Source organism: Schistocerca cancellata, unplaced genomic scaffold (assembly GCF_023864275.1).
Source record: "Schistocerca cancellata isolate TAMUIC-IGC-003103 unplaced genomic scaffold, iqSchCanc2.1 HiC_scaffold_293, whole genome shotgun sequence".
NCBI classification, from domain to species: Eukaryota; Metazoa; Arthropoda; class Insecta; order Orthoptera; family Acrididae; genus Schistocerca; species Schistocerca cancellata.
The window spans coordinates 1-21,450 of record NW_026046312.1 but is presented as its reverse complement, the minus strand read 5'-3'; the positions used below and the strand labels follow the sequence as shown (position 1 = coordinate 21,450).

At 50.5% G+C, this 21,450-nt stretch overlaps 17 non-coding genes across 17 annotated transcripts; all 17 read right to left on the bottom strand.

Annotated features, from left to right (window-relative positions):
• Positions 1 to 386: 386 nt before the first annotated feature.
• On the bottom strand, positions 387 to 505 carry LOC126114196 (5S ribosomal RNA). The gene has a single exon (XR_007525092.1). It is a non-coding gene; the product is annotated as a 5S ribosomal RNA (ribosomal RNA).
• A 1,126-nt stretch (positions 506 to 1,631) lies between these two features.
• On the bottom strand, positions 1,632 to 1,750 carry LOC126114194 (5S ribosomal RNA). The gene has a single exon (XR_007525091.1). It is a non-coding gene; the product is annotated as a 5S ribosomal RNA (ribosomal RNA).
• A 1,126-nt stretch (positions 1,751 to 2,876) lies between these two features.
• Positions 2,877 to 2,995, bottom strand: LOC126114193 (5S ribosomal RNA). The gene has a single exon (XR_007525090.1). It is a non-coding gene; the product is annotated as a 5S ribosomal RNA (ribosomal RNA).
• Positions 2,996 to 4,122: 1,127 nt separating this feature from the next.
• LOC126114192 (5S ribosomal RNA) lies at positions 4,123 to 4,241 on the bottom strand. The gene has a single exon (XR_007525089.1). It is a non-coding gene; the product is annotated as a 5S ribosomal RNA (ribosomal RNA).
• A 1,126-nt stretch (positions 4,242 to 5,367) lies between these two features.
• Positions 5,368 to 5,486, bottom strand: LOC126114191 (5S ribosomal RNA). Its single transcript, XR_007525088.1, has one exon. It is a non-coding gene; the product is annotated as a 5S ribosomal RNA (ribosomal RNA).
• Positions 5,487 to 6,612: 1,126 nt separating this feature from the next.
• LOC126114190 (5S ribosomal RNA) lies at positions 6,613 to 6,731 on the bottom strand. Its single transcript, XR_007525087.1, has one exon. It is a non-coding gene; the product is annotated as a 5S ribosomal RNA (ribosomal RNA).
• Positions 6,732 to 7,857: 1,126 nt separating this feature from the next.
• LOC126114189 (5S ribosomal RNA) lies at positions 7,858 to 7,976 on the bottom strand. Its single transcript, XR_007525086.1, has one exon. It is a non-coding gene; the product is annotated as a 5S ribosomal RNA (ribosomal RNA).
• A 1,307-nt stretch (positions 7,977 to 9,283) lies between these two features.
• LOC126114199 (5S ribosomal RNA) lies at positions 9,284 to 9,402 on the bottom strand. The gene has a single exon (XR_007525095.1). It is a non-coding gene; the product is annotated as a 5S ribosomal RNA (ribosomal RNA).
• Positions 9,403 to 10,528: 1,126 nt separating this feature from the next.
• On the bottom strand, positions 10,529 to 10,647 carry LOC126114188 (5S ribosomal RNA). Its single transcript, XR_007525085.1, has one exon. It is a non-coding gene; the product is annotated as a 5S ribosomal RNA (ribosomal RNA).
• A 1,126-nt stretch (positions 10,648 to 11,773) lies between these two features.
• On the bottom strand, positions 11,774 to 11,892 carry LOC126114187 (5S ribosomal RNA). The gene has a single exon (XR_007525084.1). It is a non-coding gene; the product is annotated as a 5S ribosomal RNA (ribosomal RNA).
• Positions 11,893 to 13,199: 1,307 nt separating this feature from the next.
• On the bottom strand, positions 13,200 to 13,318 carry LOC126114198 (5S ribosomal RNA). Its single transcript, XR_007525094.1, has one exon. It is a non-coding gene; the product is annotated as a 5S ribosomal RNA (ribosomal RNA).
• A 1,126-nt stretch (positions 13,319 to 14,444) lies between these two features.
• Positions 14,445 to 14,563, bottom strand: LOC126114186 (5S ribosomal RNA). The gene has a single exon (XR_007525083.1). It is a non-coding gene; the product is annotated as a 5S ribosomal RNA (ribosomal RNA).
• A 1,126-nt stretch (positions 14,564 to 15,689) lies between these two features.
• Positions 15,690 to 15,808, bottom strand: LOC126114202 (5S ribosomal RNA). The gene has a single exon (XR_007525098.1). It is a non-coding gene; the product is annotated as a 5S ribosomal RNA (ribosomal RNA).
• Positions 15,809 to 16,934: 1,126 nt separating this feature from the next.
• On the bottom strand, positions 16,935 to 17,053 carry LOC126114201 (5S ribosomal RNA). Its single transcript, XR_007525097.1, has one exon. It is a non-coding gene; the product is annotated as a 5S ribosomal RNA (ribosomal RNA).
• Positions 17,054 to 18,179: 1,126 nt separating this feature from the next.
• LOC126114200 (5S ribosomal RNA) lies at positions 18,180 to 18,298 on the bottom strand. Its single transcript, XR_007525096.1, has one exon. It is a non-coding gene; the product is annotated as a 5S ribosomal RNA (ribosomal RNA).
• Positions 18,299 to 19,423: 1,125 nt separating this feature from the next.
• Positions 19,424 to 19,542, bottom strand: LOC126114197 (5S ribosomal RNA). Its single transcript, XR_007525093.1, has one exon. It is a non-coding gene; the product is annotated as a 5S ribosomal RNA (ribosomal RNA).
• A 1,125-nt stretch (positions 19,543 to 20,667) lies between these two features.
• On the bottom strand, positions 20,668 to 20,786 carry LOC126114185 (5S ribosomal RNA). The gene has a single exon (XR_007525082.1). It is a non-coding gene; the product is annotated as a 5S ribosomal RNA (ribosomal RNA).
• Between the last annotated feature and the right edge of the window lie 664 nt (positions 20,787 to 21,450).

Sequence of the window (21,450 nt, the reverse complement as noted above, 5' to 3'; positions counted from 1 at the left end):
AGGCAGCCAGAGTTCCCAGGCGCTCATCCATACGAGTACTACCGTTGTTGCTTCACATCGGTGATCGGACGAGAACGGAAGATTTTATTTCTTTTTTTTTTTTTTTGTTTATTTACATTGTGGAATTTAGCACTGCTACAAAACAGTAGGCCCTGACGTATTTCAAAACTCATCTGTCGATTCGTAGTGTGTTGTTATTTCCGAGGCGTTGTAGCACTCTTCTTCCGCGCATTCTTGCTGAAACTGAGTTCATTACTGTAATTTCGTATCCTACGTTTGATACAGTAGTTTAAAATGCTTGTGGAAGCATCTTTGTCAACACCTGAAAGTTAGTATGAAAAGAGGGCTGGCAGGTGCAGCGACGTAAAAATGAAAAAATGAGATAGAGCCAACAGCACCCGGTGTTCCCAGGCGGTCACCCATCCAAGTACTAACCGGGCCCGATGTTGCTTAACTTCGGTGATCGGACGAGAACCGGTGTATTCAACATGGTATGGCCGTTGGCGTCCTTATACTGTAGCCGCACCACACAAGAGGCATTCGCCTCTTCTCGCAACACACGCAATCGCCGCTTTCCGTGGCACATTTGACGCAAAGCACGTCCTTCCACCTCGAAGGTGGCGCGGAGTGCGCGCTCGGCTCGGCGTCTCATAGGAGACTGCCGAGCGTAGGTGCGGCGCACAACACAGCTGCTCGGTGCACCGCCTGTCATTCGTTTGGTGCGTGTGGCCGCGGGGTGTGGCAGTGTCCTGCTGGACCGACGGAGGCTTTCTCACCTGGCTGACACACGCCGCGCTTCCAGATATTTGCGTAATTTGCGCGGTGCATTTGCATTCGCGCCTGTCCCCCCCTCCCGTCCCGACTTGTCCCGACTTTGCTCGACTGCCGCTCGCTGCCGCTCGGGTCGCGGTCCATATGACAGCACAAGCGCGAGAAACGTCTGCGGGAGGAGGCGAGACGACAAAAGAATAAATTTATGATTACAAATCGAATTTGGAGCTGCACGCCGCTGCAGAACGATAGGCGCTAACGTATTTCGGAGCATACCGCCCGATTCGTAGTGTTTTGTCGTTTTCAAAGACTTCCTGGCAAACTTGGTTAGCACATTCTCCTTCAAACTGAGTTAATTATTGCAGTTTCGTACCTGACGGCCGTTTAAAATGCTTGAGGAAGTCTCTTTGTCACGACAGAAAGGTGGTATGGGAAGAGGGCTGGCAAGAGTAGCGACTAAAAAGCGATAAATGAAGGCAGCCAGAGTTCCCAGGCGCTCATCCATACGAGTACTACCGTTGTTGCTTCACATCGGTGATCGGACGAGAACGGAAGATTTTATTTCTTTTTTTTTTTTTTTGTTTATTTACATTGTGGAATTTAGCACTGCTACAAAACAGTAGGCCCTGACGTATTTCAAAACTCATCTGTCGATTCGTAGTGTGTTGTTATTTCCGAGGCGTTGTAGCACTCTTCTTCCGCGCATTCTTGCTGAAACTGAGTTCATTACTGTAATTTCGTATCCTACGTTTGATACAGTAGTTTAAAATGCTTGTGGAAGCATCTTTGTCAACACCTGAAAGTTAGTATGAAAAGAGGGCTGGCAGGTGCAGCGACGTAAAAATGAAAAAATGAGATAGAGCCAACAGCACCCGGTGTTCCCAGGCGGTCACCCATCCAAGTACTAACCGGGCCCGATGTTGCTTAACTTCGGTGATCGGACGAGAACCGGTGTATTCAACATGGTATGGCCGTTGGCGTCCTTATACTGTAGCCGCACCACACAAGAGGCATTCGCCTCTTCTCGCAACACACGCAATCGCCGCTTTCCGTGGCACATTTGACGCAAAGCACGTCCTTCCACCTCGAAGGTGGCGCGGAGTGCGCGCTCGGCTCGGCGTCTCATAGGAGACTGCCGAGCGTAGGTGCGGCGCACAACACAGCTGCTCGGTGCACCGCCTGTCATTCGTTTGGTGCGTGTGGCCGCGGGGTGTGGCAGTGTCCTGCTGGACCGACGGAGGCTTTCTCACCTGGCTGACACACGCCGCGCTTCCAGATATTTGCGTAATTTGCGCGGTGCATTTGCATTCGCGCCTGTCCCCCCCTCCCGTCCCGACTTGTCCCGACTTTGCTCGACTGCCGCTCGCTGCCGCTCGGGTCGCGGTCCATATGACAGCACAAGCGCGAGAAACGTCTGCGGGAGGAGGCGAGACGACAAAAGAATAAATTTATGATTACAAATCGAATTTGGAGCTGCACGCCGCTGCAGAACGATAGGCGCTAACGTATTTCGGAGCATACCGCCCGATTCGTAGTGTTTTGTCGTTTTCAAAGACTTCCTGGCAAACTTGGTTAGCACATTCTCCTTCAAACTGAGTTAATTATTGCAGTTTCGTACCTGACGGCCGTTTAAAATGCTTGAGGAAGTCTCTTTGTCACGACAGAAAGGTGGTATGGGAAGAGGGCTGGCAAGAGTAGCGACTAAAAAGCGATAAATGAAGGCAGCCAGAGTTCCCAGGCGCTCATCCATACGAGTACTACCGTTGTTGCTTCACATCGGTGATCGGACGAGAACGGAAGATTTTATTTCTTTTTTTTTTTTTTTGTTTATTTACATTGTGGAATTTAGCACTGCTACAAAACAGTAGGCCCTGACGTATTTCAAAACTCATCTGTCGATTCGTAGTGTGTTGTTATTTCCGAGGCGTTGTAGCACTCTTCTTCCGCGCATTCTTGCTGAAACTGAGTTCATTACTGTAATTTCGTATCCTACGTTTGATACAGTAGTTTAAAATGCTTGTGGAAGCATCTTTGTCAACACCTGAAAGTTAGTATGAAAAGAGGGCTGGCAGGTGCAGCGACGTAAAAATGAAAAAATGAGATAGAGCCAACAGCACCCGGTGTTCCCAGGCGGTCACCCATCCAAGTACTAACCGGGCCCGATGTTGCTTAACTTCGGTGATCGGACGAGAACCGGTGTATTCAACATGGTATGGCCGTTGGCGTCCTTATACTGTAGCCGCACCACACAAGAGGCATTCGCCTCTTCTCGCAACACACGCAATCGCCGCTTTCCGTGGCACATTTGACGCAAAGCACGTCCTTCCACCTCGAAGGTGGCGCGGAGTGCGCGCTCGGCTCGGCGTCTCATAGGAGACTGCCGAGCGTAGGTGCGGCGCACAACACAGCTGCTCGGTGCACCGCCTGTCATTCGTTTGGTGCGTGTGGCCGCGGGGTGTGGCAGTGTCCTGCTGGACCGACGGAGGCTTTCTCACCTGGCTGACACACGCCGCGCTTCCAGATATTTGCGTAATTTGCGCGGTGCATTTGCATTCGCGCCTGTCCCCCCCCTCCCGTCCCGACTTGTCCCGACTTTGCTCGACTGCCGCTCGCTGCCGCTCGGGTCGCGGTCCATATGACAGCACAAGCGCGAGAAACGTCTGCGGGAGGAGGCGAGACGACAAAAGAATAAATTTATGATTACAAATCGAATTTGGAGCTGCACGCCGCTGCAGAACGATAGGCGCTAACGTATTTCGGAGCATACCGCCCGATTCGTAGTGTTTTGTCGTTTTCAAAGACTTCCTGGCAAACTTGGTTAGCACATTCTCCTTCAAACTGAGTTAATTATTGCAGTTTCGTACCTGACGGCCGTTTAAAATGCTTGAGGAAGTCTCTTTGTCACGACAGAAAGGTGGTATGGGAAGAGGGCTGGCAAGAGTAGCGACTAAAAAGCGATAAATGAAGGCAGCCAGAGTTCCCAGGCGCTCATCCATACGAGTACTACCGTTGTTGCTTCACATCGGTGATCGGACGAGAACGGAAGATTTTATTTCTTTTTTTTTTTTTTTGTTTATTTACATTGTGGAATTTAGCACTGCTACAAAACAGTAGGCCCTGACGTATTTCAAAACTCATCTGTCGATTCGTAGTGTGTTGTTATTTCCGAGGCGTTGTAGCACTCTTCTTCCGCGCATTCTTGCTGAAACTGAGTTCATTACTGTAATTTCGTATCCTACGTTTGATACAGTAGTTTAAAATGCTTGTGGAAGCATCTTTGTCAACACCTGAAAGTTAGTATGAAAAGAGGGCTGGCAGGTGCAGCGACGTAAAAATGAAAAAATGAGATAGAGCCAACAGCACCCGGTGTTCCCAGGCGGTCACCCATCCAAGTACTAACCGGGCCCGATGTTGCTTAACTTCGGTGATCGGACGAGAACCGGTGTATTCAACATGGTATGGCCGTTGGCGTCCTTATACTGTAGCCGCACCACACAAGAGGCATTCGCCTCTTCTCGCAACACACGCAATCGCCGCTTTCCGTGGCACATTTGACGCAAAGCACGTCCTTCCACCTCGAAGGTGGCGCGGAGTGCGCGCTCGGCTCGGCGTCTCATAGGAGACTGCCGAGCGTAGGTGCGGCGCACAACACAGCTGCTCGGTGCACCGCCTGTCATTCGTTTGGTGCGTGTGGCCGCGGGGTGTGGCAGTGTCCTGCTGGACCGACGGAGGCTTTCTCACCTGGCTGACACACGCCGCGCTTCCAGATATTTGCGTAATTTGCGCGGTGCATTTGCATTCGCGCCTGTCCCCCCCTCCCGTCCCGACTTGTCCCGACTTTGCTCGACTGCCGCTCGCTGCCGCTCGGGTCGCGGTCCATATGACAGCACAAGCGCGAGAAACGTCTGCGGGAGGAGGCGAGACGACAAAAGAATAAATTTATGATTACAAATCGAATTTGGAGCTGCACGCCGCTGCAGAACGATAGGCGCTAACGTATTTCGGAGCATACCGCCCGATTCGTAGTGTTTTGTCGTTTTCAAAGACTTCCTGGCAAACTTGGTTAGCACATTCTCCTTCAAACTGAGTTAATTATTGCAGTTTCGTACCTGACGGCCGTTTAAAATGCTTGAGGAAGTCTCTTTGTCACGACAGAAAGGTGGTATGGGAAGAGGGCTGGCAAGAGTAGCGACTAAAAAGCGATAAATGAAGGCAGCCAGAGTTCCCAGGCGCTCATCCATACGAGTACTACCGTTGTTGCTTCACATCGGTGATCGGACGAGAACGGAAGATTTTATTTCTTTTTTTTTTTTTTTGTTTATTTACATTGTGGAATTTAGCACTGCTACAAAACAGTAGGCCCTGACGTATTTCAAAACTCATCTGTCGATTCGTAGTGTGTTGTTATTTCCGAGGCGTTGTAGCACTCTTCTTCCGCGCATTCTTGCTGAAACTGAGTTCATTACTGTAATTTCGTATCCTACGTTTGATACAGTAGTTTAAAATGCTTGTGGAAGCATCTTTGTCAACACCTGAAAGTTAGTATGAAAAGAGGGCTGGCAGGTGCAGCGACGTAAAAATGAAAAAATGAGATAGAGCCAACAGCACCCGGTGTTCCCAGGCGGTCACCCATCCAAGTACTAACCGGGCCCGATGTTGCTTAACTTCGGTGATCGGACGAGAACCGGTGTATTCAACATGGTATGGCCGTTGGCGTCCTTATACTGTAGCCGCACCACACAAGAGGCATTCGCCTCTTCTCGCAACACACGCAATCGCCGCTTTCCGTGGCACATTTGACGCAAAGCACGTCCTTCCACCTCGAAGGTGGCGCGGAGTGCGCGCTCGGCTCGGCGTCTCATAGGAGACTGCCGAGCGTAGGTGCGGCGCACAACACAGCTGCTCGGTGCACCGCCTGTCATTCGTTTGGTGCGTGTGGCCGCGGGGTGTGGCAGTGTCCTGCTGGACCGACGGAGGCTTTCTCACCTGGCTGACACACGCCGCGCTTCCAGATATTTGCGTAATTTGCGCGGTGCATTTGCATTCGCGCCTGTCCCCCCCTCCCGTCCCGACTTGTCCCGACTTTGCTCGACTGCCGCTCGCTGCCGCTCGGGTCGCGGTCCATATGACAGCACAAGCGCGAGAAACGTCTGCGGGAGGAGGCGAGACGACAAAAGAATAAATTTATGATTACAAATCGAATTTGGAGCTGCACGCCGCTGCAGAACGATAGGCGCTAACGTATTTCGGAGCATACCGCCCGATTCGTAGTGTTTTGTCGTTTTCAAAGACTTCCTGGCAAACTTGGTTAGCACATTCTCCTTCAAACTGAGTTAATTATTGCAGTTTCGTACCTGACGGCCGTTTAAAATGCTTGAGGAAGTCTCTTTGTCACGACAGAAAGGTGGTATGGGAAGAGGGCTGGCAAGAGTAGCGACTAAAAAGCGATAAATGAAGGCAGCCAGAGTTCCCAGGCGCTCATCCATACGAGTACTACCGTTGTTGCTTCACATCGGTGATCGGACGAGAACGGAAGATTTTATTTCTTTTTTTTTTTTTTTGTTTATTTACATTGTGGAATTTAGCACTGCTACAAAACAGTAGGCCCTGACGTATTTCAAAACTCATCTGTCGATTCGTAGTGTGTTGTTATTTCCGAGGCGTTGTAGCACTCTTCTTCCGCGCATTCTTGCTGAAACTGAGTTCATTACTGTAATTTCGTATCCTACGTTTGATACAGTAGTTTAAAATGCTTGTGGAAGCATCTTTGTCAACACCTGAAAGTTAGTATGAAAAGAGGGCTGGCAGGTGCAGCGACGTAAAAATGAAAAAATGAGATAGAGCCAACAGCACCCGGTGTTCCCAGGCGGTCACCCATCCAAGTACTAACCGGGCCCGATGTTGCTTAACTTCGGTGATCGGACGAGAACCGGTGTATTCAACATGGTATGGCCGTTGGCGTCCTTATACTGTAGCCGCACCACACAAGAGGCATTCGCCTCTTCTCGCAACACACGCAATCGCCGCTTTCCGTGGCACATTTGACGCAAAGCACGTCCTTCCACCTCGAAGGTGGCGCGGAGTGCGCGCTCGGCTCGGCGTCTCATAGGAGACTGCCGAGCGTAGGTGCGGCGCACAACACAGCTGCTCGGTGCACCGCCTGTCATTCGTTTGGTGCGTGTGGCCGCGGGGTGTGGCAGTGTCCTGCTGGACCGACGGAGGCTTTCTCACCTGGCTGACACACGCCGCGCTTCCAGATATTTGCGTAATTTGCGCGGTGCATTTGCATTCGCGCCTGTCCCCCCCTCCCGTCCCGACTTGTCCCGACTTTGCTCGACTGCCGCTCGCTGCCGCTCGGGTCGCGGTCCATATGACAGCACAAGCGCGAGAAACGTCTGCGGGAGGAGGCGAGACGACAAAAGAATAAATTTATGATTACAAATCGAATTTGGAGCTGCACGCCGCTGCAGAACGATAGGCGCTAACGTATTTCGGAGCATACCGCCCGATTCGTAGTGTTTTGTCGTTTTCAAAGACTTCCTGGCAAACTTGGTTAGCACATTCTCCTTCAAACTGAGTTAATTATTGCAGTTTCGTACCTGACGGCCGTTTAAAATGCTTGAGGAAGTCTCTTTGTCACGACAGAAAGGTGGTATGGGAAGAGGGCTGGCAAGAGTAGCGACTAAAAAGCGATAAATGAAGGCAGCCAGAGTTCCCAGGCGCTCATCCATACGAGTACTACCGTTGTTGCTTCACATCGGTGATCGGACGAGAACGGAAGATTTTATTTCTTTTTTTTTTTTTTTGTTTATTTACATTGTGGAATTTAGCACTGCTACAAAACAGTAGGCCCTGACGTATTTCAAAACTCATCTGTCGATTCGTAGTGTGTTGTTATTTCCGAGGCGTTGTAGCACTCTTCTTCCGCGCATTCTTGCTGAAACTGAGTTCATTACTGTAATTTCGTATCCTACGTTTGATACAGTAGTTTAAAATGCTTGTGGAAGCATCTTTGTCAACACCTGAAAGTTAGTATGAAAAGAGGGCTGGCAGGTGCAGCGACGTAAAAATGAAAAAATGAGATAGAGCCAACAGCACCCGGTGTTCCCAGGCGGTCACCCATCCAAGTACTAACCGGGCCCGATGTTGCTTAACTTCGGTGATCGGACGAGAACCGGTGTATTCAACATGGTATGGCCGTTGGCGTCCTTATACTGTAGCCGCACCACACAAGAGGCATTCGCCTCTTCTCGCAACACACGCAATCGCCGCTTTCCGTGGCACATTTGACGCAAAGCACGTCCTTCCACCTCGAAGGTGGCGCGGAGTGCGCGCTCGGCTCGGCGTCTCATAGGAGACTGCCGAGCGTAGGTGCGGCGCACAACACAGCTGCTCGGTGCACCGCCTGTCATTCGTTTGGTGCGTGTGGCCGCGGGGTGTGGCAGTGTCCTGCTGGACCGACGGAGGCTTTCTCACCTGGCTGACACACGCCGCGCTTCCAGATATTTGCGTAATTTGCGCGGTGCATTTGCATTCGCGCCTGTCCCCCCCTCCCGTCCCGACTTGTCCCGACTTTGCTCGACTGCCGCTCGCTGCCGCTCGGGTCGCGGTCCATATGACAGCACAAGCGCGAGAAACGTCTGCGGGAGGAGGCGAGACGACAAAAGAATAAATTTATGATTACAAATCGAATTTGGAGCTGCACGCCGCTGCAGAACGATAGGCGCTAACGTATTTCGGAGCATACCGCCCGATTCGTAGTGTTTTGTCGTTTTCAAAGACTTCCTGGCAAACTTGGTTAGCACATTCTCCTTCAAACTGAGTTAATTATTGCAGTTTCGTACCTGACGGCCGTTTAAAATGCTTGAGGAAGTCTCTTTGTCACGACAGAAAGGTGGTATGGGAAGAGGGCTGGCAAGAGTAGCGACTAAAAAGCGATAAATGAAGGCAGCCAGAGTTCCCAGGCGCTCATCCATACGAGTACTACCGTTGTTGCTTCACATCGGTGATCGGACGAGAACGGAAGATTTTATTTCTTTTTTTTTTTTTTTGTTTATTTACATTGTGGAATTTAGCACTGCTACAAAACAGTAGGCCCTGACGTATTTCAAAACTCATCTGTCGATTCGTAGTGTGTTGTTATTTCCGAGGCGTTGTAGCACTCTTCTTCCGCGCATTCTTGCTGAAACTGAGTTCATTACTGTAATTTCGTATCCTACGTTTGATACAGTAGTTTAAAATGCTTGTGGAAGCATCTTTGTCAACACCTGAAAGTTAGTATGAAAAGAGGGCTGGCAGGTGCAGCGACGTAAAAATGAAAAAATGAGATAGAGCCAACAGCACCTTTTTTTTTTTTTTTTTAAACGTAATAAACTTTTATTTACAAAATAACAAATACAGTCATGAGATTCCAAGGTATTTTCAATTTCAATTTCAGTTAGTTATCGAGTCTTTTTCTTTTCTTTACTGATATGTAACTTTGTTGCAATTGTCTCTTTCATTATATTTTGTGCATTTGCAGCACCCGGTGTTCCCAGGCGGTCACCCATCCAAGTACTAACCGGGCCCGATGTTGCTTAACTTCGGTGATCGGACGAGAACCGGTGTATTCAACATGGTATGGCCGTTGGCGTCCTTATACTGTAGCCGCACCACACAAGAGGCATTCGCCTCTTCTCGCAACACACGCAATCGCCGCTTTCCGTGGCACATTTGACGCAAAGCACGTCCTTCCACCTCGAAGGTGGCGCGGAGTGCGCGCTCGGCTCGGCGTCTCATAGGAGACTGCCGAGCGTAGGTGCGGCGCACAACACAGCTGCTCGGTGCACCGCCTGTCATTCGTTTGGTGCGTGTGGCCGCGGGGTGTGGCAGTGTCCTGCTGGACCGACGGAGGCTTTCTCACCTGGCTGACACACGCCGCGCTTCCAGATATTTGCGTAATTTGCGCGGTGCATTTGCATTCGCGCCTGTCCCCCCCTCCCGTCCCGACTTGTCCCGACTTTGCTCGACTGCCGCTCGCTGCCGCTCGGGTCGCGGTCCATATGACAGCACAAGCGCGAGAAACGTCTGCGGGAGGAGGCGAGACGACAAAAGAATAAATTTATGATTACAAATCGAATTTGGAGCTGCACGCCGCTGCAGAACGATAGGCGCTAACGTATTTCGGAGCATACCGCCCGATTCGTAGTGTTTTGTCGTTTTCAAAGACTTCCTGGCAAACTTGGTTAGCACATTCTCCTTCAAACTGAGTTAATTATTGCAGTTTCGTACCTGACGGCCGTTTAAAATGCTTGAGGAAGTCTCTTTGTCACGACAGAAAGGTGGTATGGGAAGAGGGCTGGCAAGAGTAGCGACTAAAAAGCGATAAATGAAGGCAGCCAGAGTTCCCAGGCGCTCATCCATACGAGTACTACCGTTGTTGCTTCACATCGGTGATCGGACGAGAACGGAAGATTTTATTTCTTTTTTTTTTTTTTTGTTTATTTACATTGTGGAATTTAGCACTGCTACAAAACAGTAGGCCCTGACGTATTTCAAAACTCATCTGTCGATTCGTAGTGTGTTGTTATTTCCGAGGCGTTGTAGCACTCTTCTTCCGCGCATTCTTGCTGAAACTGAGTTCATTACTGTAATTTCGTATCCTACGTTTGATACAGTAGTTTAAAATGCTTGTGGAAGCATCTTTGTCAACACCTGAAAGTTAGTATGAAAAGAGGGCTGGCAGGTGCAGCGACGTAAAAATGAAAAAATGAGATAGAGCCAACAGCACCCGGTGTTCCCAGGCGGTCACCCATCCAAGTACTAACCGGGCCCGATGTTGCTTAACTTCGGTGATCGGACGAGAACCGGTGTATTCAACATGGTATGGCCGTTGGCGTCCTTATACTGTAGCCGCACCACACAAGAGGCATTCGCCTCTTCTCGCAACACACGCAATCGCCGCTTTCCGTGGCACATTTGACGCAAAGCACGTCCTTCCACCTCGAAGGTGGCGCGGAGTGCGCGCTCGGCTCGGCGTCTCATAGGAGACTGCCGAGCGTAGGTGCGGCGCACAACACAGCTGCTCGGTGCACCGCCTGTCATTCGTTTGGTGCGTGTGGCCGCGGGGTGTGGCAGTGTCCTGCTGGACCGACGGAGGCTTTCTCACCTGGCTGACACACGCCGCGCTTCCAGATATTTGCGTAATTTGCGCGGTGCATTTGCATTCGCGCCTGTCCCCCCCTCCCGTCCCGACTTGTCCCGACTTTGCTCGACTGCCGCTCGCTGCCGCTCGGGTCGCGGTCCATATGACAGCACAAGCGCGAGAAACGTCTGCGGGAGGAGGCGAGACGACAAAAGAATAAATTTATGATTACAAATCGAATTTGGAGCTGCACGCCGCTGCAGAACGATAGGCGCTAACGTATTTCGGAGCATACCGCCCGATTCGTAGTGTTTTGTCGTTTTCAAAGACTTCCTGGCAAACTTGGTTAGCACATTCTCCTTCAAACTGAGTTAATTATTGCAGTTTCGTACCTGACGGCCGTTTAAAATGCTTGAGGAAGTCTCTTTGTCACGACAGAAAGGTGGTATGGGAAGAGGGCTGGCAAGAGTAGCGACTAAAAAGCGATAAATGAAGGCAGCCAGAGTTCCCAGGCGCTCATCCATACGAGTACTACCGTTGTTGCTTCACATCGGTGATCGGACGAGAACGGAAGATTTTATTTCTTTTTTTTTTTTTTTGTTTATTTACATTGTGGAATTTAGCACTGCTACAAAACAGTAGGCCCTGACGTATTTCAAAACTCATCTGTCGATTCGTAGTGTGTTGTTATTTCCGAGGCGTTGTAGCACTCTTCTTCCGCGCATTCTTGCTGAAACTGAGTTCATTACTGTAATTTCGTATCCTACGTTTGATACAGTAGTTTAAAATGCTTGTGGAAGCATCTTTGTCAACACCTGAAAGTTAGTATGAAAAGAGGGCTGGCAGGTGCAGCGACGTAAAAATGAAAAAATGAGATAGAGCCAACAGCACCCGGTGTTCCCAGGCGGTCACCCATCCAAGTACTAACCGGGCCCGATGTTGCTTAACTTCGGTGATCGGACGAGAACCGGTGTATTCAACATGGTATGGCCGTTGGCGTCCTTATACTGTAGCCGCACCACACAAGAGGCATTCGCCTCTTCTCGCAACACACGCAATCGCCGCTTTCCGTGGCACATTTGACGCAAAGCACGTCCTTCCACCTCGAAGGTGGCGCGGAGTGCGCGCTCGGCTCGGCGTCTCATAGGAGACTGCCGAGCGTAGGTGCGGCGCACAACACAGCTGCTCGGTGCACCGCCTGTCATTCGTTTGGTGCGTGTGGCCGCGGGGTGTGGCAGTGTCCTGCTGGACCGACGGAGGCTTTCTCACCTGGCTGACACACGCCGCGCTTCCAGATATTTGCGTAATTTGCGCGGTGCATTTGCATTCGCGCCTGTCCCCCCCTCCCGTCCCGACTTGTCCCGACTTTGCTCGACTGCCGCTCGCTGCCGCTCGGGTCGCGGTCCATATGACAGCACAAGCGCGAGAAACGTCTGCGGGAGGAGGCGAGACGACAAAAGAATAAATTTATGATTACAAATCGAATTTGGAGCTGCACGCCGCTGCAGAACGATAGGCGCTAACGTATTTCGGAGCATACCGCCCGATTCGTAGTGTTTTGTCGTTTTCAAAGACTTCCTGGCAAACTTGGTTAGCACATTCTCCTTCAAACTGAGTTAATTATTGCAGTTTCGTACCTGACGGCCGTTTAAAATGCTTGAGGAAGTCTCTTTGTCACGACAGAAAGGTGGTATGGGAAGAGGGCTGGCAAGAGTAGCGACTAAAAAGCGATAAATGAAGGCAGCCAGAGTTCCCAGGCGCTCATCCATACGAGTACTACCGTTGTTGCTTCACATCGGTGATCGGACGAGAACGGAAGATTTTATTTCTTTTTTTTTTTTTTTGTTTATTTACATTGTGGAATTTAGCACTGCTACAAAACAGTAGGCCCTGACGTATTTCAAAACTCATCTGTCGATTCGTAGTGTGTTGTTATTTCCGAGGCGTTGTAGCACTCTTCTTCCGCGCATTCTTGCTGAAACTGAGTTCATTACTGTAATTTCGTATCCTACGTTTGATACAGTAGTTTAAAATGCTTGTGGAAGCATCTTTGTCAACACCTGAAAGTTAGTATGAAAAGAGGGCTGGCAGGTGCAGCGACGTAAAAATGAAAAAATGAGATAGAGCCAACAGCACCTTTTTTTTTTTTTTTTTAAACGTAATAAACTTTTATTTACAAAATAACAAATACAGTCATGAGATTCCAAGGTATTTTCAATTTCAATTTCAGTTAGTTATCGAGTCTTTTTCTTTTCTTTACTGATATGTAACTTTGTTGCAATTGTCTCTTTCATTATATTTTGTGCATTTGCAGCACCCGGTGTTCCCAGGCGGTCACCCATCCAAGTACTAACCGGGCCCGATGTTGCTTAACTTCGGTGATCGGACGAGAACCGGTGTATTCAACATGGTATGGCCGTTGGCGTCCTTATACTGTAGCCGCACCACACAAGAGGCATTCGCCTCTTCTCGCAACACACGCAATCGCCGCTTTCCGTGGCACATTTGACGCAAAGCACGTCCTTCCACCTCGAAGGTGGCGCGGAGTGCGCGCTCGGCTCGGCGTCTCATAGGAGACTGCCGAGCGTAGGTGCGGCGCACAACACAGCTGCTCGGTGCACCGCCTGTCATTCGTTTGGTGCGTGTGGCCGCGGGGTGTGGCAGTGTCCTGCTGGACCGACGGAGGCTTTCTCACCTGGCTGACACACGCCGCGCTTCCAGATATTTGCGTAATTTGCGCGGTGCATTTGCATTCGCGCCTGTCCCCCCCTCCCGTCCCGACTTGTCCCGACTTTGCTCGACTGCCGCTCGCTGCCGCTCGGGTCGCGGTCCATATGACAGCACAAGCGCGAGAAACGTCTGCGGGAGGAGGCGAGACGACAAAAGAATAAATTTATGATTACAAATCGAATTTGGAGCTGCACGCCGCTGCAGAACGATAGGCGCTAACGTATTTCGGAGCATACCGCCCGATTCGTAGTGTTTTGTCGTTTTCAAAGACTTCCTGGCAAACTTGGTTAGCACATTCTCCTTCAAACTGAGTTAATTATTGCAGTTTCGTACCTGACGGCCGTTTAAAATGCTTGAGGAAGTCTCTTTGTCACGACAGAAAGGTGGTATGGGAAGAGGGCTGGCAAGAGTAGCGACTAAAAAGCGATAAATGAAGGCAGCCAGAGTTCCCAGGCGCTCATCCATACGAGTACTACCGTTGTTGCTTCACATCGGTGATCGGACGAGAACGGAAGATTTTATTTCTTTTTTTTTTTTTTTGTTTATTTACATTGTGGAATTTAGCACTGCTACAAAACAGTAGGCCCTGACGTATTTCAAAACTCATCTGTCGATTCGTAGTGTGTTGTTATTTCCGAGGCGTTGTAGCACTCTTCTTCCGCGCATTCTTGCTGAAACTGAGTTCATTACTGTAATTTCGTATCCTACGTTTGATACAGTAGTTTAAAATGCTTGTGGAAGCATCTTTGTCAACACCTGAAAGTTAGTATGAAAAGAGGGCTGGCAGGTGCAGCGACGTAAAAATGAAAAAATGAGATAGAGCCAACAGCACCCGGTGTTCCCAGGCGGTCACCCATCCAAGTACTAACCGGGCCCGATGTTGCTTAACTTCGGTGATCGGACGAGAACCGGTGTATTCAACATGGTATGGCCGTTGGCGTCCTTATACTGTAGCCGCACCACACAAGAGGCATTCGCCTCTTCTCGCAACACACGCAATCGCCGCTTTCCGTGGCACATTTGACGCAAAGCACGTCCTTCCACCTCGAAGGTGGCGCGGAGTGCGCGCTCGGCTCGGCGTCTCATAGGAGACTGCCGAGCGTAGGTGCGGCGCACAACACAGCTGCTCGGTGCACCGCCTGTCATTCGTTTGGTGCGTGTGGCCGCGGGGTGTGGCAGTGTCCTGCTGGACCGACGGAGGCTTTCTCACCTGGCTGACACACGCCGCGCTTCCAGATATTTGCGTAATTTGCGCGGTGCATTTGCATTCGCGCCTGTCCCCCCCTCCCGTCCCGACTTGTCCCGACTTTGCTCGACTGCCGCTCGCTGCCGCTCGGGTCGCGGTCCATATGACAGCACAAGCGCGAGAAACGTCTGCGGGAGGAGGCGAGACGACAAAAGAATAAATTTATGATTACAAATCGAATTTGGAGCTGCACGCCGCTGCAGAACGATAGGCGCTAACGTATTTCGGAGCATACCGCCCGATTCGTAGTGTTTTGTCGTTTTCAAAGACTTCCTGGCAAACTTGGTTAGCACATTCTCCTTCAAACTGAGTTAATTATTGCAGTTTCGTACCTGACGGCCGTTTAAAATGCTTGAGGAAGTCTCTTTGTCACGACAGAAAGGTGGTATGGGAAGAGGGCTGGCAAGAGTAGCGACTAAAAAGCGATAAATGAAGGCAGCCAGAGTTCCCAGGCGCTCATCCATACGAGTACTACCGTTGTTGCTTCACATCGGTGATCGGACGAGAACGGAAGATTTTATTTCTTTTTTTTTTTTTTTGTTTATTTACATTGTGGAATTTAGCACTGCTACAAAACAGTAGGCCCTGACGTATTTCAAAACTCATCTGTCGATTCGTAGTGTGTTGTTATTTCCGAGGCGTTGTAGCACTCTTCTTCCGCGCATTCTTGCTGAAACTGAGTTCATTACTGTAATTTCGTATCCTACGTTTGATACAGTAGTTTAAAATGCTTGTGGAAGCATCTTTGTCAACACCTGAAAGTTAGTATGAAAAGAGGGCTGGCAGGTGCAGCGACGTAAAAATGAAAAAATGAGATAGAGCCAACAGCACCCGGTGTTCCCAGGCGGTCACCCATCCAAGTACTAACCGGGCCCGATGTTGCTTAACTTCGGTGATCGGACGAGAACCGGTGTATTCAACATGGTATGGCCGTTGGCGTCCTTATACTGTAGCCGCACCACACAAGAGGCATTCGCCTCTTCTCGCAACACACGCAATCGCCGCTTTCCGTGGCACATTTGACGCAAAGCACGTCCTTCCACCTCGAAGGTGGCGCGGAGTGCGCGCTCGGCTCGGCGTCTCATAGGAGACTGCCGAGCGTAGGTGCGGCGCACAACACAGCTGCTCGGTGCACCGCCTGTCATTCGTTTGGTGCGTGTGGCCGCGGGGTGTGGCAGTGTCCTGCTGGACCGACGGAGGCTTTCTCACCTGGCTGACACACGCCGCGCTTCCAGATATTTGCGTAATTTGCGCGGTGCATTTGCATTCGCGCCTGTCCCCCCCTCCCGTCCCGACTTGTCCCGACTTTGCTCGACTGCCGCTCGCTGCCGCTCGGGTCGCGGTCCATATGACAGCACAAGCGCGAGAAACGTCTGCGGGAGGAGGCGAGACGACAAAAGAATAAATTTATGATTACAAATCGAATTTGGAGCTGCACGCCGCTGCAGAACGATAGGCGCTAACGTATTTCGGAGCATACCGCCCGATTCGTAGTGTTTTGTCGTTTTCAAAGACTTCCTGGCAAACTTGGTTAGCACATTCTCCTTCAAACTGAGTTAATTATTGCAGTTTCGTACCTGACGGCCGTTTAAAATGCTTGAGGAAGTCTCTTTGTCACGACAGAAAGGTGGTATGGGAAGAGGGCTGGCAAGAGTAGCGACTAAAAAGCGATAAATGAAGGCAGCCAGAGTTCCCAGGCGCTCATCCATACGAGTACTACCGTTGTTGCTTCACATCGGTGATCGGACGAGAACGGAAGATTTTATTTCTTTTTTTTTTTTTTTGTTTATTTACATTGTGGAATTTAGCACTGCTACAAAACAGTAGGCCCTGACGTATTTCAAAACTCATCTGTCGATTCGTAGTGTGTTGTTATTTCCGAGGCGTTGTAGCACTCTTCTTCCGCGCATTCTTGCTGAAACTGAGTTCATTACTGTAATTTCGTATCCTACGTTTGATACAGTAGTTTAAAATGCTTGTGGAAGCATCTTTGTCAACACCTGAAAGTTAGTATGAAAAGAGGGCTGGCAGGTGCAGCGACGTAAAAATGAAAAAATGAGATAGAGCCAACAGCACCCGGTGTTCCCAGGCGGTCACCCATCCAAGTACTAACCGGGCCCGATGTTGCTTAACTTCGGTGATCGGACGAGAACCGGTGTATTCAACATGGTATGGCCGTTGGCGTCCTTATACTGTAGCCGCACCACACAAGAGGCATTCGCCTCTTCTCGCAACACACGCAATCGCCGCTTTCCGTGGCACATTTGACGCAAAGCACGTCCTTCCACCTCGAAGGTGGCGCGGAGTGCGCGCTCGGCTCGGCGTCTCATAGGAGACTGCCGAGCGTAGGTGCGGCGCACAACACAGCTGCTCGGTGCACCGCCTGTCATTCGTTTGGTGCGTGTGGCCGCGGGGTGTGGCAGTGTCCTGCTGGACCGACGGAGGCTTTCTCACCTGGCTGACACACGCCGCGCTTCCAGATATTTGCGTAATTTGCGCGGTGCATTTGCATTCGCGCCTGTCCCCCCCTCCCGTCCCGACTTGTCCCGACTTTGCTCGACTGCCGCTCGCTGCCGCTCGGGTCGCGGTCCATATGACAGCACAAGCGCGAGAAACGTCTGCGGGAGGAGGCGAGACGACAAAAGAATAAATTTATGATTACAAATCGAATTTGGAGCTGCACGCCGCTGCAGAACGATAGGCGCTAACGTATTTCGGAGCATACCGCCCGATTCGTAGTGTTTTGTCGTTTTCAAAGACTTCCTGGCAAACTTGGTTAGCACATTCTCCTTCAAACTGAGTTAATTATTGCAGTTTCGTACCTGACGGCCGTTTAAAATGCTTGAGGAAGTCTCTTTGTCACGACAGAAAGGTGGTATGGGAAGAGGGCTGGCAAGAGTAGCGACTAAAAAGCGATAAATGAAGGCAGCCAGAGTTCCCAGGCGCTCATCCATACGAGTACTACCGTTGTTGCTTCACATCGGTGATCGGACGAGAACGGAAGATTTTATTTCTTTTTTTTTTTTTTTGTTTATTTACATTGTGGAATTTAGCACTGCTACAAAACAGTAGGCCCTGACGTATTTCAAAACTCATCTGTCGATTCGTAGTGTGTTGTTATTTCCGAGGCGTTGTAGCACTCTTCTTCCGCGCATTCTTGCTGAAACTGAGTTCATTACTGTAATTTCGTATCCTACGTTTGATACAGTAGTTTAAAATGCTTGTGGAAGCATCTTTGTCAACACCTGAAAGTTAGTATGAAAAGAGGGCTGGCAGGTGCAGCGACGTAAAAATGAAAAAATGAGATAGAGCCAACAGCACCCGGTGTTCCCAGGCGGTCACCCATCCAAGTACTAACCGGGCCCGATGTTGCTTAACTTCGGTGATCGGACGAGAACCGGTGTATTCAACATGGTATGGCCGTTGGCGTCCTTATACTGTAGCCGCACCACACAAGAGGCATTCGCCTCTTCTCGCAACACACGCAATCGCCGCTTTCCGTGGCACATTTGACGCAAAGCACGTCCTTCCACCTCGAAGGTGGCGCGGAGTGCGCGCTCGGCTCGGCGTCTCATAGGAGACTGCCGAGCGTAGGTGCGGCGCACAACACAGCTGCTCGGTGCACCGCCTGTCATTCGTTTGGTGCGTGTGGCCGCGGGGTGTGGCAGTGTCCTGCTGGACCGACGGAGGCTTTCTCACCTGGCTGACACACGCCGCGCTTCCAGATATTTGCGTAATTTGCGCGGTGCATTTGCATTCGCGCCTGTCCCCCCCTCCCGTCCCGACTTGTCCCGACTTTGCTCGACTGCCGCTCGCTGCCGCTCGGGTCGCGGTCCATATGACAGCACAAGCGCGAGAAACGTCTGCGGGAGGAGGCGAGACGACAAAAGAATAAATTTATGATTACAAATCGAATTTGGAGCTGCACGCCGCTGCAGAACGATAGGCGCTAACGTATTTCGGAGCATACCGCCCGATTCGTAGTGTTTTGTCGTTTTCAAAGACTTCCTGGCAAACTTGGTTAGCACATTCTCCTTCAAACTGAGTTAATTATTGCAGTTTCGTACCTGACGGCCGTTTAAAATGCTTGAGGAAGTCTCTTTGTCACGACAGAAAGGTGGTATGGGAAGAGGGCTGGCAAGAGTAGCGACTAAAAAGCGATAAATGAAGGCAGCCAGAGTTCCCAGGCGCTCATCCATACGAGTACTACCGTTGTTGCTTCACATCGGTGATCGGACGAGAACGGAAGATTTTATTTCTTTTTTTTTTTTTTGTTTATTTACATTGTGGAATTTAGCACTGCTACAAAACAGTAGGCCCTGACGTATTTCAAAACTCATCTGTCGATTCGTAGTGTGTTGTTATTTCCGAGGCGTTGTAGCACTCTTCTTCCGCGCATTCTTGCTGAAACTGAGTTCATTACTGTAATTTCGTATCCTACGTTTGATACAGTAGTTTAAAATGCTTGTGGAAGCATCTTTGTCAACACCTGAAAGTTAGTATGAAAAGAGGGCTGGCAGGTGCAGCGACGTAAAAATGAAAAAATGAGATAGAGCCAACAGCACCCGGTGTTCCCAGGCGGTCACCCATCCAAGTACTAACCGGGCCCGATGTTGCTTAACTTCGGTGATCGGACGAGAACCGGTGTATTCAACATGGTATGGCCGTTGGCGTCCTTATACTGTAGCCGCACCACACAAGAGGCATTCGCCTCTTCTCGCAACACACGCAATCGCCGCTTTCCGTGGCACATTTGACGCAAAGCACGTCCTTCCACCTCGAAGGTGGCGCGGAGTGCGCGCTCGGCTCGGCGTCTCATAGGAGACTGCCGAGCGTAGGTGCGGCGCACAACACAGCTGCTCGGTGCACCGCCTGTCATTCGTTTGGTGCGTGTGGCCGCGGGGTGTGGCAGTGTCCTGCTGGACCGACGGAGGCTTTCTCACCTGGCTGACACACGCCGCGCTTCCAGATATTTGCGTAATTTGCGCGGTGCATTTGCATTCGCGCCTGTCCCCCCCTCCCGTCCCGACTTGTCCCGACTTTGCTCGACTGCCGCTCGCTGCCGCTCGGGTCGCGGTCCATATGACAGCACAAGCGCGAGAAACGTCTGCGGGAGGAGGCGAGACGACAAAAGAATAAATTTATGATTACAAATCGAATTTGGAGCTGCACGCCGCTGCAGAACGATAGGCGCTAACGTATTTCGGAGCATACCGCCCGATTCGTAGTGTTTTGTCGTTTTCAAAGACTTCCTGGCAAACTTGGTTAGCACATTCTCCTTCAAACTGAGTTAATTATTGCAGTTTCGTACCTGACGGCCGTTTAAAATGCTTGAGGAAGTCTCTTTGTCACGACAGAAAGGTGGTATGGGAAGAGGGCTGGCAAGAGTAGCGACTAAAAAGCGATAAATGAAGGCAGCCAGAGTTCCCAGGCGCTCATCCATACGAGTACTACCGTTGTTGCTTCACATCGGTGATCGGACGAGAACGGAAGATTTTATTTCTTTTTTTTTTTTTTGTTTATTTACATTGTGGAATTTAGCACTGCTACAAAACAGTAGGCCCTGACGTATTTCAAAACTCATCTGTCGATTCGTAGTGTGTTGTTATTTCCGAGGCGTTGTAGCACTCTTCTTCCGCGCATTCTTGCTGAAACTGAGTTCATTACTGTAATTTCGTATCCTACGTTTGATACAGTAGTTTAAAATGCTTGTGGAAGCATCTTTGTCAACACCTGAAAGTTAGTATGAAAAGAGGGCTGGCAGGTGCAGCGACGTAAAAATGAAAAAATGAGATAGAGCCAACAGCACCCGGTGTTCCCAGGCGGTCACCCATCCAAGTACTAACCGGGCCCGATGTTGCTTAACTTCGGTGATCGGACGAGAACCGGTGTATTCAACATGGTATGGCCGTTGGCGTCCTTATACTGTAGCCGCACCACACAAGAGGCATTCGCCTCTTCTCGCAACACACGCAATCGCCGCTTTCCGTGGCACATTTGACGCAAAGCACGTCCTTCCACCTCGAAGGTGGCGCGGAGTGCGCGCTCGGCTCGGCGTCTCATAGGAGACTGCCGAGCGTAGGTGCGGCGCACAACACAGCTGCTCGGTGCACCGCCTGTCATTCGTTTGGTGCGTGTGGCCGCGGGGTGTGGCAGTGTCCTGCTGGACCGACGGAGGCTTTCTCACCTGGCTGACACACGCCGCGCTTCCAGATATTTGCGTAATTTGCGCGGTGCATTTGCATTCGCGCCTGTCCCCCCCTCCCGTCCCGACTTGTCCCGACTTTGCTCGACTGCCGCTCGCTGCCGCTCGGGTCGCGGTCCATATGACAGCACAAGCGCGAGAAACGTCTGCGGGAGGAGGCGAGACGACAAAAGAATAAATTTATGATTACAAATCGAATTTGGAGCTGCACGCCGCTGCAGAACGATAGGCGCTAACGTATTTCGGAGCATACCGCCCGATTCGTAGTGTTTTGTCGTTTTCAAAGACTTCCTGGCAAACTTGGTTAGCACATTCTCCTTCAAACTGAGTTAATTATTGCAGTTTCGTACCTGACGGCCGTTTAAAATGCTTGAG